General features: G+C 35.5%; 1 pseudogene across 1 annotated transcript; it reads left to right on the top strand.

Annotated features, from left to right (window-relative positions):
• The first annotated feature begins 6,164 nt into the window (after positions 1-6,164).
• On the top strand, positions 6,165-19,391 carry LOC110754796 (disease resistance protein RGA2-like; annotated as a pseudogene). The gene is made up of 6 exons (XR_015826080.1): positions 6,165-7,427; positions 9,900-12,095; positions 12,532-12,572; positions 12,903-14,854; positions 15,081-15,347; positions 15,990-19,391. The product of XR_015826080.1 is annotated as a disease resistance protein RGA2-like (transcript).
• The last annotated feature ends 669 nt before the right edge of the window (positions 19,392-20,060 follow it).

Raw genomic sequence — 20,060 nt, 5'->3', positions numbered from 1 at the left:
CCTAATAAGTTCACCAAAGCAATTGTCGCTCAAAAAGGGTTATGTTGGCGAAAGGGAATGGGACAACAAGAGCACTTCCAGCAGTTTGCCCTTTGCCATGGCAAGGGGGGGCTAGGCCAACTACTATTCATGTGAATAGTGGATGCCCTTGCCATATTAAGCTATGTGTGTTTCCAGCAGTTGCCCTTTGTCATGGCAACTACTATTCATTTTTTTGTTTTTTTCACAACTTTTTTTACTTAACCAATTATTTTGGATAATATTTTCGGGTAAGATTTTTGGGTTCCTACGTGTCAATACTATTCATATCGGATAAGATTTTCGGTTTCAAATTTAAGATAAATTTCAAAAATCAAATTTCAGATAAATTTTAAATTTCAAATTTAAGATACATTTGAAAACTTGAATAATAATAGAAAGAAGAATAAAATGTATGAGGATTTGGTGTTAAAAGTGAAGAGTATTGGTTGGTATTTATAGAAAAAAAAAAATTAAGTATTTTTTTAGTATTTTTCTTTAAAAAATTCGATTTTTTTTCATTTTTTTTATTGCACAAAAATTGGCTGCCGTTGGATTGGAGGAAAAAAATCTGATCGGATAGCCCATAGTGCGACACATGGAAGAAGCTACTGATGTCATGTTTTGCCCTTGGGCCAGCACTAGGGCCAGTCTTGCCCTCAGGCCAGCCCGGTCTGCTGGGGGCTGGAAACAGCTTTTCGGCTACTCCATTCAGAGTCAAGTCATACCAAGATCTCTTTGAGGACTTACAAAGGGGGTCTTAGCTCTTTTTTTGATTTTTATAGATTATCCACCAAGAGGAATTGTCGACAGCGGAACTCGAACCTAGACCTTACTAGCAAAGAGAACTATCTTTACCAACTCAACCAACCCTTTTTGGCTAATCTGCTTCTCGTTCTTTGAGTGCTATAATAATTGATTAAGTATTCTACCACCTATTTTGTCTTTAAATAACAATTCTTAATCCATTTTGATTCATACACAAAAATGGATTATACAATGACTGCATTACTTAACAATGTGTCATACACCATTGCATAATTCCAATTATTAAATGCAAACTGCAATATAGAAATTATGTGTGACGGGATACATTATTATCTTTCTAATAAGGCTTTTTATTACAAAACATCCCTGACGTTTGCGAAACTATCATATTGCATTCTTAAGGTTTTTTTGTATCACATATGGTCCCTAACGTTAATATAGGTGCTCTTAAATAGTCCATCTGTCAAAAAACTGTTAAATCCAGGGATATAATCGTCAAATCAATCCAAAATTATAATATATATATATATATATATATTTTATTTCCTTCCCTTCTCTCTTTCTTTCTTCTACTTCTTTCTCTCTTTCTTTTCTTCTTCTTCTTTCTCTCCACCAGATTCCTTATAGCAAACACATCCAAATTTCTCTCTGCTCCCTAAACCACAAAAGTTACGAACTTTATCTTCTCTGGTTGAGTTTTTGAATTGGGTGATTTTTTTCTCAAACATAAATTAAATATACTTATAAGCAGGTATCATGCGCATGCCTAAACTCAACAAAATATGAATTGAAAACAATGCAGCTAAAGTAATAGGACTGGAAATGGCAATCATGCTTGGACAGCTCCAGAACCATGATCCTCTTTCTTTCTGCCCTTTCCTTTCCTTACGAAACGAACCAGAGGCTTTTTTGTTTCTAGTAATATTAATACTAATAAAGAATGTCAATAATTTAGCTCATACTAATATGTGATTCTTTCACCCCGAATAGGTGAATCTTGCAGAAAATTTGTGCAGTAGTAAAGATGTCAAAGACATTGATACTTCAGCAAAAGATGAAACATTTGTGTTTTCAGTTAAGCTGTGTGGATAAATGTGTCTGGTAACTCAAATTAACTCCTAGAAAATAATGAGGACCAAAAGGAATCCAAGGATATTCTGAATATACACGTATATAGAAGGAAAGGAACTGATAAACAGAATGATCTAAAGCTATAAAGTCATTGTCAATTCTTTGGCTCAGACATTGTTGTTAGGCCTTGATCCAGAGAAAAAATCCCCATAAAATTTGAGAAGAAGAAGAAAAGAAAGAGAGAAAGAAGAAGAAGAAAGAAGGAGAGAAGGGAAGGAAATAATATATTTGACAATTATATCCCGGATTTAACAGTTTTTTTATTTACAGAATGACTATTTAAGAGCACCTATATTAACGTTAGGGACCATGAGTGATACAAAAAACCTTTAAGGATGCAATCTGATAGTTTCGCAAACGTCAGGGACGTTTTGTGATAAAAAAACCTTCTAATAATAAGTATTCTAAGGGGCGGATCCATGACACTATGTATTATTATCTTTCTAATAATACTTTTATTCAACATTATTTGTTATTATTATAACATAATAATTGTCAATCGCACACTACCCAAAACTCTCAAACTTTCTTGGTCTTTCTACTTGTAACTCCTCCTCTACCATTTTCTCTACTCTCTGAGCGTTAGGGTGAGCAATCAGCATTCAGCAATGGCATCCAGTCTATTTAGAACTCTAATCAGATCGTCCAAATTAAAATCAGCCGGGACCATAAATTTCGGCCTCATAAGGAGTCAAATCAGTAACCACACTGCCAAATAGATGCATGATTGCTTTGAAATGCATATTAATTGGAGCCATGGTTGCGGGTTTCTCTGCCAAAATTTCTAGATTTTAATATCATGAAAGAATGTCCAATTAATCAAAATAAAAATAAAGGAGCCGTGGTTGCTAGTTCTCTGACTCAATTAGTTGCTAACTTATTACATATTGAAATAAAATTGATTGGGATTCATTGTGATCATTCCTAATGAAATTTCAAGAAACTAAGAGCATGATTACCGTGCCCTCCCATGGAAGTCCCCCAAATTCGTTCTGATTTTAAGTGGAGAGAAGTGTCTTCTGATCCTAACAATTCCATGTTCGCTGAGTTTTCTCTCAAACTCCATATGCATTGCTTTGTTTCCATCTGAGTATGAACGGTGGGCATCGAGGCTATGGAGATTACCAACGCTGGGCATGGAGGAAGGGAGATGTAGAATTTGGGGTACTGTGCAATTCATAATTATTAGATTTAAATAATAATAATTTGAATAAATGTATTAGGCTAAAAGTTACTTTTGGTTCCTGTAGTTTGGCACTTTAATCACGTTTGACCCTGTAGTTTCAATTCTGTCAATTTTGACCATGTGGTTTTGTATTTGTAGCAATTCAAGGACAAGTTAGTATTTCTGTCATTTTCTTTGACATTGTAAGGGACAATTTCGTTAACCCAAAATCCTTGAGCATAAAAGCTTGTTTGAAACTCCCCTAATTTATTATTAAAGCTTGAAATTCAACCACTAAGAGCATCTCCAACCGATATGTCAAGAGTGCCAAATAGACATCTAACGGCTAGAAATAACATCTCACCTCACTCCAACCGAATTGTCAAAGCTGATGTGGAATGAAGGCTGGAGGTTCAGCTGTTACTTTTGACATCCCAAAAGCAAGATGTCAAATAATATTTTATTATTTTTTAAAGACAGCTGGTTGTTACTTTCATTTATTATTTTCCTTTTTTATTATTATTTTCTTCTTTATCTTGAATGATTTGACTGTTGCAATAATTATTTATTTGACATATCGGGTGGAGTATAAAACTGTGTAAATGTCAAATTGCCACATCAGCCATCAAATTTAAATTTGATGTCCAAAGGAGATGTCAAATCCTATGTGGCGCTTTTAACGGATAAAAATAACAGCTGAAATTTACTCCAACTGAACTGCTATAGTCTACGTGGAATGGCATATGAAGCCTCTGCTGTCAAAATTGCCTTCAAGTGCTAGAGACGTCTTTTGATTAATTTATTATTTCTTTGTCCATCTGTTGTGGCTTTATCATTTCATTTAATACTTATCTATATTTTATTTCTTCTTGTTATTATTTCATGTATCTGCTGTCATTATATGCTTTCATTATTATTTTTCTTTTTAATTCTTTTCCTTTGTTATTGTCCCTTGACACCACTATATTATTGAATTTTTTACCGTTGAAAATTTATGTTGATCTTTTTTATGTTCTTTTCATCAACCAATGTGGAGATGGATGATTTTTTTTGTTTAATTATATTTATGTTACATTTTATAATTAATTTATAAGTATTTTAACTTGATTAATGAATTACTCTTAATACTAAAATATAAAAATACATTCATTTAAGAAAGTAATAAATAAATCAACACTAATGTAATAAAATAATATTTTAATTTGACATATCGGGTGGGGAGTAAAACTATGCAGGATGTCAAATTGCCACATCAGCCATCAAATTTAAATTTGATGTTTGATTTTTGACATCTCCCTTGGAGATGCTCTAATCCCCAATTTTTTTGTGTCTTTAAATAACAATTCTTAATCCATTTTGATTCAGACACAAAAATGGATTAAACAATGACTGCACTATTTACTATGCACCGTCCTACACAGTTCCAATTGCAGTGGCGGAGCCACCTAAGAACCAGGGTGGGCCCAGGCCCTCACTCATATTTTTTATTTTCTCATATTTTTACTTATATGTGTTGCTATATGTTTGCTTCTTGGAGTAAAAACTCATTTTTTTTCTCATTCTCTTCCTCTTTTGATTAACTTAAGCTTTATAAATTTCCCTTTCTCCTATTTTACATGTCTAAGTAGGGCATCTTAATATTGGGATTTATGAACATTTTTTGTATTTCTTCTCTCTGTTGAAGTATAAATTATTAAATTTTGAGTCTTTAATAGTGTAGATGATGAGATTAATATTCAACCATGTTAAATATGATATTCAAGACAATTATGATTGTAATAAATGGATAAATTATTAATCAGTATGAAATGATGTTATTAACTTATTAACCCGGTTAGCGCTTGAGGGCTCCTATTCGAATTATTTTTAAATTTTTTGTGAAGGGCCCCCGCTAATGTGAAATCCTAGCTCCGCCACTGTCCAATTGTTCAATGCAAATTGCAATATAGAAGTCATGTGCGAGGACCAAATTTTGAGTGACTCTTCCATAATGTACTTTTTTTTTTTTTTTTGGGTCGAAGAAAGATTATGATTTCATTACTGAAGAAAGCTCCAAAGGGAGACCAGTATAATCAGTAATAAAGAAGCCCATGCAAACAGATACGCATGAAACAAAGAAACCATGCCATAAATAAACTGATCAAGATGAAAAGAACTTGATAGACAGTCCAAATGCAAGGACGTCTAAAAAATGCAAGGACGTCTAAAACAATATCTAGACCAGTCGCAACCCACTTAGGAGAGATGAGGACAGGGAAGGCCGTCCTTGCATAGATGTTTGGCTTTTATGAGTAACAGAGTTTGGCTTTTATGGACAGATGTCAAAATATTAGACAGGTGATACGAAGAGACAGGAGCTTGGGGACGGGGGATCTAGACTCGTATTTCTTACAGTTGGAAGTCTATGAAGCAACTTAAATGCCAGCTTGTGCTACCATTTTTGCCCTTTTATCAGGCCAATAACATTAATGAGAGAAATGAGGAGAAATTAGTAACTTTTCCGTGATTCGACCGAATATAAGTACCTTTCTTTTTTCTGGGAAAAAATAGTTTGAAGAATTTATCTTGCATTTTCGGATTTTTTATTTTTTATTTATTTTAAAGAGAGCGCATATGGATGAGAAAGGAGGCCCTGTGCTGCTGTGTGCATTGCTTGAAAATTTGTGTGAGGACCAAATTTTGAGTGACTTCCGTTTTAACCAAATGAGGTTTTTCATTTCTCTCATTAATGTTCTCGGCCTGGTAAAAGGGCAAAAATGATAGTTCAGTGCCAATGGTCCTGTCCTGCTACGGTGGTAAGTTTTGATCAAAAGAAGATATCGAAGAAGACAAAAGGAGCCTGCCTTTCTTAGTACTGTCCTTGCTGCTGATACTAGCAATGTGGCTAGTCCTCGTTTAATTCCTTTATAGTTGTTGTTTCTTTGTTTTGTTTGGGCTTTAGCCCTCCTTAGCACCAAAAAAAAAAAAAAAGACAAAAGGAAAAGCTAATAATTAAAGCATTTTGTCATGCCAATACTAATTTAAAATTCGTCTTCCAACAATGCGAATTGGTGATCACGCTCTTTAAAAATAAAGTATACACACTTGATACTATCGTGTAGCAGAGAGAAACATTGAAACATACTACGGGCGTCTTCAATCTTCTTCTTCTTGCTTCCCTAGCTATCTTTTTGCTTTCTCTGCTCTCTCATCTCTGTCTCGCGTGACTATGGAAGCTGCAAAGGTGTTAGAAGTTCTCTATACTTTTCCTGTGGAGGGAATACTGAACAAGCTGGCTTCACTTGCTGCTCAAGAAATCGGTCTTTTCCGGGGATTCAAAAAGGAACTAACAAAGCTTCGTCAATCGTTACTCGAGATTCAAGATTTCTTAGGTGATGTTCCCCACCAGCCACAAGAACGGGGCAAGGCGTTGAAGGACTGGGTGAGGAAACTGAAGGGCATAGCTGATGATGCTGACAATGTCTTGGATGAAATCAACTACGAAGATCTCCGCAGGCAAGTAGAACTGCCAAACCAAAAGAGGAAAAAGCTACGCAAACTCCTTTCAAACTCCTGGTTTCGTCGAAACATGGCACATAAAATCAAGAAGATCAATGCATCTTTGTTGGATCTCAAATCTGAGGCATCTTTCATTGGACTAGTTTCCAAGAAAATAGATACAACCCCTCTAGAAATTGTGGGGGCCAGAGAAACCGACTCAATCTTTGAGGAAGATGAAATCGTGGTTGGAAGGAAGGAGGATCTGTCAAAGATAATTACAATCTTGACTAACTCCAACTTGGATCAAGAAAATCTTTCAGTAATGCACATTGTAGGAATGGGAGGCCTAGGGAAGACAACTTTGGCTAAGTCAGTATTCAATGATGATTCTATTGGTAGGCATTTTGATAAAAAAATATGGGTGTGTGTATCTGACACTTTCAAGGTCAATTCAATTTTAAGGTTGATATTAGAATCTCTTGACTCAACATTGGGTGTGATACAAGGCCAAGATGTATTGCTTAAAAAGCTCATAGAACAATTGGAAAAAAAGAGATATTTTCTCGTGCTTGATGACGTGTGGAATGAAGATCCTCAAAAATGGAGAAATTTGATGACTTGTTTGTCAAAACTTCATAGTGCCCAGGGAAGCGTCGTTATTGTCACTACGCGAAGTGCCAGTGTTGCATCAATCACGAAAAAAGTAGTTCCAATCTATGATTTGAAAGGTCTATCTGTTGATGATTGTTGGGACATATTGAAGAAAAGAGCATTTCCAGATGGTAATGCTCCTATTGCAAAAGATCTAGAAACAATTGGAAGGGAGATTGCCAGAAAATGTGCTGGTATACCGTTGACGGCAAAGGTACGTAATGATATATCAATCTGAAGTTTCGTCTGTATGCATTTCTTTATTTGTTACAAGTACTAAAAGTAACAGATAATTTACATACAAGATATTCAGTTATAGCCCCTTGCAATTAAAATAGTCTAGACAAAAACCCACATACTTTTTAATTCTAACTAAAACCCAAAATTTAATTGAACGACAAATTGTCCATTAGTATTGAATTATTTACAAGAATAATGCTTCCCTCCTTGCCCATAAGAAGGAATTCCTCATTATCTACTAATGTAGCTCAACCACAATTTGACACGTATCTCTTTTGTTAAGAATATTTAAAATGAAAAATAAATACACATTTGAGAATAAAAAAATGAACAAGTATTAATTTAAAAGGTGTCATGCATATTCTATGTCAAAAAGTAAAAGTGTGACGATGCCTTCATGTCATGCATACATATGGCTTTTAGAATTCAGTTTCAGTTGCTTGACTTGGCGCCAATCCCTCCCTGATCATGGCCCATGGGGGGCAGTTTTGGAAAGTGAATATACAATACAACCGTCTTATCTCCTTTTCATAGGATTTTGTCAAAAGTGAGCAAATCTTTGCATTCATATTTCGAGGCCATAGGCTTAAGTGTAGCAATTTTTCTTTACATTTGTTACCACACCAAATGTACGCATTTAAAGGGGTTAAATAAACCGTAAACTTACTTCAATCACAGTTTAAAATCGTCTATGTACAAATAAATAACTATATTCCATCATATGAACTTATCAGCTTGTGATAACTCAAAATATGGAAGCAAGGTTTAGCGATTTACCACATCAATAAGCAATATTTTCGTGAATTGTGAGACCTGTAGTTATTTCCATTCCTTTGTCATATTTCCTCACCTATCTTATCTTCAAATATTTAACGATAAATTTACCCCTTTGTAAAATAACGTCCAAGGACTTAGGGGAAAAAACCTTTGCACATTATTTATTTCCTTTTGAAAAGAAATCGATGCCACAGTGGCTTCATGACATGTCTAATATGTACTAGTCGCTCCCATTGTAGAACAAATTGATGCTAGTTCTGCTTCAGAATCAGCAATTGATTGCCGTAGCTGTACTATTAACAAGGGAGACCATATATGCTGAAAAATTCATGTTTTTAAATCGCATTTTACTAGATCAAAGCATCTGTAGTTCTGATCAAGTGCCATTAACAAATTCAAAACATCCTTCATATCACAAGCTGGAAATCAACTAGAAGCATTCCGTTAGGCATTAAAGAAAGATGAGGAAAAAATTTCAACAATAGATTTTATCATTCAGAATATCGATACCTTTCCTAAGATGAATTTGCTTGAATTAATAATTAAATGGTATTTTAGGAATAATAATGAGTGGAAAGATATGATTGTGTTTTTTCAAATTTACATAATGAGTTAGAAAATAAGGTGGGTGGGAAAATATTAATATTGAGGTTAAATTAGTGCACCTAGTTTTGAAAGCATCAAGTTTGACAGTTACTCAATGTTTCATCTCATTTCTTTTACAATTGTACATGGAAATTTTTTTACCTACAATTCATGTAAACGTAGACCAACTTGCATGCATATATATGTGCAGTTTAATTGGCCTGCGTTTGATGTCATTTAATTATTTACATACAATTTGATGGTGCCTATCGTTTGAATGCCTGTATGCTACTTGATCAATATTTGCAAGTACAATGATTAGGCATATGTACTTAAAAATAATAGGCATGTACTAAGAAAATACAAATGTTACATTATAAATATATATAGGTATATATAGGTACCTAGATTTTGCAAGTTCAACAATTTTCCTAGATATGTCCTAAGAAAATTGTAGGTAAATTATAATGTACCTAAAACACAAGGATCAAGACCTATAAAGAGCAAAACGTGTTCTTTCTCTTTGGAAAATTAATTTCAAACTTTGATATAAGTAAAAGGAACTAACTAACTAATCAATTTGAAAACAAAAACAAAAATTATCACGCAGTCAAATTTGGAAACACATCATTTACTCATTGTTTGAATATATATTCCATTAAAAAATCTTTAATTATATATAAAATAAAATAAAGACCACCCAATCCCTAAATTTATGCAAAATTGAAACACCATTACTGGCATTGACTTGCAAATAATTTGTTGAAAAAAATATCGTTACAATGTAATTAGCATCGGGTTTTATTTAAAAAAATTCATTTTTATTTATGGAAAAATAAGGTGATGTGTTGTAGGTAAAAAAAAAAAAAATGCGTTTGAAGGGGAAAACCCAAATTTACTATTTACACACATGAACATTGGCTAAGGATTAAACATTCCAACAAAATACCAGTTTTTGGTGAAATGTTAACATTTACTGGTAACATACAAGTAAGTTTTTTGAAAAAACAAATGATGTTTCCTGTTATTATAGCCAATTCACCTAGTTAATCTTTAATATATACACTAATTTATGTACCAACAGGTTTTGGGAAGCATGATGCGTTCTAAAAGTATCGATGAATGGTCGGAAATTCAAAAAAGTAAGATATGGGAATTACCAGAAGGAGATGAAAGAATTATGTCGGTTTTGAAGTTGAGTTTTGATAATTTGAAATCACCTTCTTTGAAACAGTGTTTTGCATATTGCTCAAATTTCAAGAAAGATTTTAGAATGGAAAGGGAAGACTTGATCCAGCTATGGATGGCTCAAGGATTTCTCTGTTCTTGTCCTAACAAAGATATGGAGGATATAGGTGATGAATATTTTACGATTCTGTTGCAAAACTCCCTCTTTCAAGATGTTAGTAGGGATCACTTTGGTATAATTACCCATTGCAAGATGCACGATCTTGTACATGATCTTGCTGAGCTTGTATCAAGATCTGAAATGGAAGATAAACTTGAGAATCAACACGTGGCATGGGATCCTTCCAAAACTTCTGAAAGAAATGTTGAGAAACGACGGTCAATGTTTGTGAATGGTGATCAAGCCCGTAGTAATAATACATTACTTATAAGCTTTAAGGCTTTGCGTGTTTTAAATTTGTTCGGGGCTGATATTGAGGAGCTGCCAAGTTCAATTGGCGTCTTGATACATTTGAGGTATTTGAACGTTTCTCAAACAAAAATCAAAGAACTCCCTAAGTCTATTGGCAAGCTTTATAACCTACAAACGTTAAGAATGAAGTTTACAATGTTAACGTGTCCAAAGGAAATGAAAAATTTGATGAACTTGAGGCATGTTTATTTCGATTATCATAGGCGAGTTCCATTTGGGATGGGACGATTGGAACATCTGCAAACAATATCTTCTTCGTTTACTTTGGACAAGGAAAGTAATCGTGGAATTGACGAGCTGGGTGGCTTAAACCAATTAAAAGGTGAACTAATTATTAGAGGTTTGGAACATGTGAGGGACAGAGGCCAAGCAGAGGCATCAAATTTAGTTGGGAAAGCAAATCTACGAAGGTTGACATTACAATGGGACTATTTTTACAGGGGCAGAAACGAGAAAGACATTGATGTACTAGAAGGCCTCCGACCCAACTCTGAGTTAGAAATCTTAAAGATTGAGAGTTTCATGGGTTCTAAATTAGCATCATGGATGATGAGTGGTTTGTTGCCACTTAAATTGACAGAGATTCGGTTATGGAATTGCAGAGAATGCGAACAAGTCCCATCACTTGGCCATTTACCAAATCTTAGGCTTGTTGAGTTTAGAGTGATGGCAAAGCTTAAATGTGTGGGAGTTGAGTTTTATGGTTATAACCATGTTGACGGTACGAAGAAGAAAGAGACTTTGTTCCCAGCATTGAAAAGCTTAACTATTTATTATTGCCCAGCTCTAATTAAATGGGAGGAACTGCCAACAGATGAGAAAGTAGCGGTGTTTCCCTGCCTTGAAGACTTGACTATAAGGCATTGCTCTCGTCTCGAGTTCATTCCAATTACCCTGGGCAGGGGCAAGGGCAAGGGCAAGGGCAAGGGAATGCCATGTCTCCTCAAATTGCAGATTCAGAATTGTAAGAAATTATCTTAAGAATATTGCATCTCTCTTCAGGAGTTGGAGATTTTTTGTTGTGATGGATTGACAAGTCTACCGAGTGGGCTATCATCCTGCACATCTCTTAAGAAGTTGAGAATCGAGTCATGTGCCACAATTTGATATCTCTGGCAGATCTCGATGTATCCAGGTTGCAGTCTCTTTCCTCTTTAGATATATTTAATTGTGGGAAATTAAACTATTTGTCAATAGAGGGGCTACGCTCTCTTACGCGTTTAGAATCTATGAAAATGGGTCCGTTTTCGCAGGAGCTCGATTCTTTCCCTGATTTTGAGCTTCCATCGCAAATCCAAAGACTAGTGATGAAAGGGTGGCCTAAGCTCAAGTCTCTGCCTCAACAAATACAACACTTGACTACTTCTCTAACATCTTTGGAGATTGATTCTTTCGATGGTGTGGAGGCTCTTCCAGAGTGGTCGGGTAACCTTACATCTCTTACCACCCTGAGTATCAGTCAGTGTAAGAATCTGGAGTCTCTTCCTGCCGTTGAAGTTATACAACGCCTCACCAAACTACAAGAGCTAGTGATTGAGGCATGTCCCCGTCTAGGGGGAAGATCCACCCTCAAGAGCGGCCCAGAATGGCACAAGATTTCTCACATCCCACGTATCGATGGTAATTACAATATTCTCAAATGAAATCATTCAATTCCCTTCTCTCACTTAATTCTCCATAAGTTCAGAATTGGGTACATATTTCTAATCTCGGATTGCATTCATTAGATGTCTTGATAGATTTAATATGGAGATTAGAAATATATAACCAATCCTCTAACATAAAATAAAATATTTGTTGAAGAATCTCCCTTCTTTTCTTCAGTATTATTGACCCAACACATTTTTAATTAGTTGACGGATGCGAATCATCGGAATCTTTTAGTGATGATGATTCGACCCCTTCACAAACTAGCTAGACAGTTGGAGCACGAAGTGTGTCTACTCTTCTTCTCTCATCAGATTAATCATTAAACTAGATTTTCAGAGCTTTCTACTCTTCTATAGCCTCTGCTTAATGTTTTCCATATCTTCCTATATACGTTGTTGTTTTGCAGAAGGATCTTACGCAATTGGAAGAACAAATAATGCGCATCAGGTGCAAACTTAGTCCAGGCACTTCACTTCACTTCCCTTTCCTCTGCATCGTTATTTAGTCATTTCTTTGGAGATCAATGCAGAAGAAGAAAGAATTACCCTAATAAGCATATCATATATTCCCATCTATCATTAAGTAGATACTAACCTCTGTTCAATCTCAATGCACTTAAGTTTGATGCGCTTACACGAATGTGAGTTTATTTTACATATCAGTTTCAGTAATATGTTCATAAGTTTTGTTGTCATTTCAATTTTTCATACTTTTTCGGGTCAGGTTTTGATCAGCATTTTTCATCTGCCTCATTCTCACCACTTGATTTTTTTCCAGAGGGGATGGGGATTTATTTGCTATAGATCCTTGCATGAGGTTGGTGAAGGTGTCCATCAGATGGATTTGTGAAGCTGATCAACCACGATTTGTCATGGCAAGCACAAACTGATAAGGATGACATATGGTGGTTTGCAGGAATCATGAGAGAATATTGATACAGACCATTATGTGTTGGCTGCCAGTGGTAGTAATCTTGTATGAGCTAGTTCTTTGCTTGTTATGGCTGAAGATCAGGTAGCCAAAGCTCAAGTCTCTACCTCAACAACAAATTCAACACTGCACTTGTCTACAAGATTTGTATATACAGGATTTCGACAGTGTGGAGGCTCTTCCAGAGTGGTTGGGGTAACCTTACATCTCTTACCCATCTGAGGATTAAGGTGTGTGAGAATCTGGTGTATCTTCCTGCAGTTGAGGTTATGCAACGCCTCACCAAACTTGTTACATGTCCCGGTCCAAGGGGAAGATCCACCCTCTTGAGCGGCCCAGAATGGCACAAGATTTCTCACATCCCATATATATCAGTAATTATATTCTCAAAAGCATCCTTCATTGTTTGTTCAATTCCCTTCTCACTTTTCTTTTCTTCAGTATTGACCAAACACCTTTTTTCATTAGTTGACCCACTCCCACTCCGAAGATGTAACCCAACCTATTACGAGCATTCTTTTTCAAGTGGTGATGATTCTGAGAGTGAGCCTACTCTTCTTCTCTAACTAATTATGTTCCTCTCTGATCAGATTAATCATTAAACTATATTTTCCGAACAGAGATTTCTACTCTTCTCTAGCCTCTGCTTAATGTTTTCCACATCTTCTTATATATGTTGTGTTACTGATGGCATTTACTATCAGTTGAATTTGGCACAATTTGTTGGATTTCACTTCCGGAATAGATGATGCAAAATAGGTGCAAACTCAGTCCGGGTACTTCGCTTCAGTTCCCTTTCCCTGCATTGTTATTTACTCATTTCTTTGGATGTACATGCAGAAGAAGAAAAAATGGTGACTGGGATTGATTAGAATTACCCTTATAATCATATCGTACATTCACATCTTATAATCATAAGATCACTTTACTAGCATGAAGAAAACAATTATTCTTAGAAATCATTCTCCTATTTATATATGAGAAAAGTATTCACATGTTTAGCTTCAATCCTTATCATTTGAGATATATACATTTCCCTAGCAATATTGTGTTTAGTATTGTTTGCTTTTGAAGTGTTTTAGTATTGTTTGCTTTTGAAGTGTTTTATACGTGTTCATCTGTAGCTTGCTAAATTTCTGACTCTACCTTCATTTGTAAATAAAATATTATATTTATACGCTCTTAGGGGAGACTTACAATGGAAAAATCAAATGGCGATAACTAGTTTAAAGTCAATTTCTTCATTGCTAGCTTTGCAATCTACTGTATTCAATTACTGCTGATTTTATTTCTTTCTCATAAATCTATCGCAGTATTTTCCTTGTACATTTTATTGCTGCTGCTGGCCTACTAGTTTTGTATCATGAAAACAGACTTTGATTTGCAATGACAGAGATTTGAATTCTCAGATTAGCATAGTTTGCTGATGTGCCCACATCACTAGTCTGTTACTGGCACTCTATGAAGTAACATACAAAACTTTTGGCTCCTTGATCATTTGTATGATATTCCTTCTGTTTCAGAAAAGATTGTGTACACATGATATGTTATCGGTAATTAGACGCTAACCTCTGCTCATTCTTAATGCCCTTTAGTTTGATGCACTTACACGAATGTGAGTTTATTTTACATACCGGTTTCAGTAATATATTCTTCATATGTTTTGTTATCATTTCAACTTTTTATACTTTTCTGGGTCAGGTTTTGATCAGCATTCATTTTGCATCTGCTTCAATCAGTGGAGGGTTAGAGGTCCGTAAGCGGGAGAAATAGCAGCTTGTTCAGATTCCAAGGTGCAGGTACTTGAGATCTATTTCCCCTGTTGTCCTACATTGGTCAGTTACTTATTTCTTAAGAATTGTGTTGGCAGCAGCCTTTTGTAATTTGTTTGTTTCATGTATTAATCAACCTTTGTTAGATGCTTCCATCTTACCACTGGATGTATCTTTCACCTCTCTTTGCTTGTTGTGTAACCATTTCTGAAGAACCTGTGTTATTTATGAAATTGATGATACTCATTTGCAGATTTTTGGGACAAGCATCCATTTGAAGTTTGAAGCGTCCTTAGAAGTTGTTTATAAATATTTGATGATCTGGACGGTTTACTTGAGTGATGAAGGAACCTTGCCGCTGTTGATGAACTATCTATTTGTATCTGTGAGGATTTACTCGAGTGATGAGTATCTACCGGCAGTTGAAGGCTCCGAAAATGTCCCCAAAACAAAAAGATGCACCGAGAAGAGCCGCCCAAGTCAAGTGGCAAAGATTTTCTCATATTTCCAAGCGACAAGTGTACGTTTCATTTATAGTTAATTAACTTAGTGGCCATTAAGTTTTTTCTCTATAACAACACAAAAGAAGAAGAAAAAGAAAGAAAGAAAGAGAAAAAAGGAGGAGTCATTTTACCATTACTATACCCAAAAAAAAAAAAAAGTTTTGGCATTACTATACATTGCAGGAATATATTCAACTCTTTAGTGGTTTGGTTTCAATATCTTAGACTTTCTTGCATCATGGAAGAATGAAATTTATTGCTTTAAATATGACATTGTGTTTTCACAATCTTTGTGGGATAACACTTAAGATTGTTGAGGAAAATTAGGTTTGCTAGTATAGAAGTCAAACTAATACATACAGAACAGGCAAGACACTTCAGCTCTTGCACGATTTCATTCCAATTTTTTGGATCATCGAACAGAAGCTTTTAGTCATTAGTTTCACAGAACTGCTTTGTTTTTGTGGCAATCTATATAATTGCAGGTGTTTATGAGCCCTTGGTGTCATTGCGACATCTGTAATTTTCTAGTCATTAGTTTCACAGAACTACTTTGTTTTGTGGCAATCTATATAATTGCAGGAATTTATGAGTCCTTGGTGTCCTCGTTGTGACATCTGTAATTTTCTGTTTCAAATTTTAATTTTTCTCTTTTACAGGCAAGGAGATACTGCAATCAATACTCATATGCAGGTTTCAGCTATATAAATGGTATATCATTTTGTTGGCACTAAAACTGAACAGATAGAGATGAGTGCAACTTACAAGTGGTGAGGACGATCTAGTAGATCGATTGAGCGATGGGTGCAGATTCTTCCTGTCCTCGGATGCTGATCCTGAATAGAAGATGAGTGAAACTCGTGAGGTCAATGGAACTGGTGTTGGACCAGCCTAAGACCCTCCGATGCTTGAGTAAGTTTGTTTATTAGAGCTCTTGCTGTTGACCATATAAAAAGTATAAAAGTCAAGCTGAAAAGTCTTACCCCACGTAGGCCAAAGGTGCCACGTGATGGGTGGGTCCCCGTTTGGCCCGCGCGATGGGTGAGTCCCTACATGGCTCCACGTGATTGCCGATGTGTGGATCTCCACGTGTGACCCATAAAATGGGGTCTCACGTGCGGGGGAGTCTTGAAACCAATTGTGTCCCACATCGGAGAGAGTGAAGGAGAAAGAGTACTTTAAATAGAATTACCCCACCCCAACTAATACCGAGGTCTTTTGTGATAAAACCCCACACCTGAGGATTGTGCAGGTGGTAAAGTGGGGACAGTATCGGTGTTGTTGGAGTGGGCCCTCGGCCCGTTAACCTGGAAAATTTGATAGGTGGGTGGGTGTATGGGATTCATGCCATGGAAGCCTGGGAAGGAAAGGAAGAAGAAAAGGGGACGAAAGAAGGAAAGAGGACAAAAAAGAGAAAAAAGAAACAGCATGCGAAGGAAAAGAGGAGGAAAGAGAGAAAAGGAGAAAAAGAAAAAAAAAAAAGAAAAAAAGAAAGGAGATAAGATAGTTTTTTAGCTTTGATTTTTTTCATTGTTTATAATAATTTTTGCCTCTAAAAATACCAGAATTAAAAAAAATTAGGACTGAAATTAGCAAAAATACACCTGAAAAACAATTGTATTACCAGACACGTTTTCATTGTTTTTGTTTTCTAAAGATGTTTTCTAATTAATCTACCAGACACATTTTCATTTCCTGAAAATGCAAATTTGTTTTCTTGTTTTCATTCTCTGAAAATATTCTCAAAAAACATTCTCCGAAAACGTTACCAGACGGGCCCTAAGCATTCTTACCCCAGTAAATTTACAAATCCCAAACAATACAAAATATATCTGAGAGTAAAATCAACAAGGTAAATCATTTAGGATTAGGTCAGTCATTCTTATTCAACTGCAAATGAATTTCTTCAAACCAACGACAATACAAATAATAAGCTAAACTTGTCTTCATCTCTCTCTTTCTTCCCGAGAACAAACAACAGAGAATCTTGCAGACACTCAAACGATATAGATCCCCACGGATATTTGTTGAATTCATCCATTTTATGAACCAAATGTAAGTAGTCCTCATTTATCTTTACATTTTGGGGTCTGCCCATTATCACAGACTCCACAAAATACAGCAGTCCCAATTTGAACGAGTCCTCGCTTCCTCTTTCGGACTTTCGGAATGCATTTTCTAAGTCCTGGCCAGTAATGTGACTCCTGTTAGTAAAATGCGCTTTCATAAATCGCTCATGATCTTCCCCGGTAGACGTTATGTCAGGCTCGCTTCCACATTTTAGACCACTTATCAAACAAAAATCCTTTACACTGAATTGAGCAACATTGGACCCTATTGCATAACTAAGGCCCATCATGTCCTTCACACCAAGTCCTCCGACTCGCCGGAGTGCCAGACCATGCACAATTTGACCACTAAATGCAATTTTATGGAGTCCCAACAGGTGGCCAAAACAGCTCTCTCTAAATCTTTCCATAAACGACTCACTGAAATGAGCCCCAAAATTACACAGGACTGTTTGCGCCACACACAGATTATTCACCCGCGCAGAATAGACCTCTGACTCCGGGAAACAAAGCTCAAACCCACAATCCATTTTATACCTCCAAAAGACACCTTTTGCTTAAGAAACAGAACTGATACGTGCTGACAATATTATGACCACATTAACATACAGAAGTGATACCTACTCACAATATTATCTACACATTTTAAAACCTACAAACACTATTTTCAACACATTACATAATTGATACCTACTAACAGAATCTTCAACATATCAAGTTACAAAACTGATACACTATTTTCAACACATTAAGATACATAATTTCACCTACAAACACTAATTTCAACAAATTCAAATACAAAATTGATACCTACTACAAGATGCATTGCTCCTTATGCATCCCAAATCATCTCATATTCAGAGTTAAGATTCAATTTTCTCTTATGCGTTCTACTTCAACTGGTACTTATTATTATTTGTTTGCCAAGCCCCATTAAATCCCTAAAATTATGCCCAACACTCACACCACTACATGCCCAAAGCAGGATTACAATGAGGAACAGATGAAGATTCCTCGAATTTTACGAAAACACAACAAACAACCAGAATGCAAACAAAAATACGAACTACAACACACAACACAAATTACTCAGGCCAATTTATATTTTTGCAAACACTCCGTACAGAGACAGACTACTCTTACCCAGAAAATCAAAGCCCTCAAATCCTCCCTAAAGTCCTAATGCAATTTCAATTAAGTGAATGCAGTATAACATACAAACTTTAATATCAAAGAGAGGGAGGAAATTCGACAGAAATGTACCGATTTAGACGTTCAGATGAGAATTACTCGATCACGGAGGTTCTGCCACGATAGAAGAGCAAGTCAAAAAGAAACATTACACAAAGGAGTTTCTGTGAGAAGAGATGAGGAATAGAGAACTTGATGTCTGGTAGGTATTTGGGTGTTATGACTAGGGTTCATTCATAACTCCATTGACAAGAAAGGCGCCACTGTCAGGAATAAGAAAGGCGCGATTTTTTCGAACCAGGCGCGACCTGACACCTCTGTTAAGGGGAAACTGCAGCCTACACTAATGCACCGTAAGCTCGCTTTTTCTCTTCAACCGTTCAGATGCATTTCAATGGCTGCGATTTATTCTTATATAATGTTCTCACATAAGCGTTCTCACCTAATCCGAGTTGTTCCATAGGTACCCGAATATATGACTCTTTTGTTTGGAGATTGTGAGACTTTTTACTGCTGGGGTTCCTGACTTCTAGGCCTAGCTAAGCTGAACAAGTCAAAGCCCAAACCAACTTGAGTGGGCTTGAAGGATATATTTGGGTTTTAAGTATCTAATATCTCCTCATTTTAAAGGTTATATCTTCTTTTTTTCTTCTGCTGATAAAATTTTAGAGATAATCTTGATAAATTTGTTAGCTCAATGATTGCATTATCACATGGAGTTATTAATCTACGTAGGATGATGAGATTGATATGTCATAGACTTAGATATAATATTAATAAATAAATATACTTGTTATAATATGAGTAAATTATAACACCATACCGTCACACCAAACACTTCTTATTTTTAACCATTTGTCCATGGATGTAGGCTCAAATGTTCTATATGTTTTTTTTTATACGACTTTTTATTTATTCAACAACACAACAAATTTTCCTATAATGGGCTGCAATAAACTAGCTTAATTTGTCCAACATAATCAATGATATGGTCAAATAAAAGTTTGCTAATATTGTATTTTTTTTCCCCACTCATCTCAAAGAAAAGAAGAAAAACTGTTGACTGGAAAAGTTTGTGGAACACTAGCACAATCACAGGTGCTAAAATGGGAGAGGGGCTCATGGTTTTTGCCCACCACGTTCAGTTGCGATCTTAATGTTTTGGAGTCCATAAATGAATGACTAAAATGTGGCTTTCTATTCTCTATAGTTATGTGAAATATTTTTTCTCGGTAAGTTTAAAAAATTGTATGAACTTAAAGTTACAATTGTAACCTAAAAAGAAATAAACAATATGTAATTCACATAATAATTTTATAAAATGCATCAAAACATCACTTAAATATCACTCTTCTTGCATTTTTCGATGCAAAAATATCAATTAACTTTACATAATCAAATACGTCAACATGTCTTTTTTTGCCAGCACATCTCAAAGAAAAGAAGAAAAACTGTTGACTGGAAAAGTTT

This window comes from Prunus avium, chromosome 1 (assembly GCF_965620075.1).
Source record: "Prunus avium chromosome 1, drPruAviu1.hap1.1, whole genome shotgun sequence".
In the NCBI taxonomy this organism is placed as follows: Eukaryota; Viridiplantae; Streptophyta; class Magnoliopsida; order Rosales; family Rosaceae; genus Prunus; species Prunus avium.
This window is presented reverse-complemented; position numbering and strand designations above follow the sequence as displayed.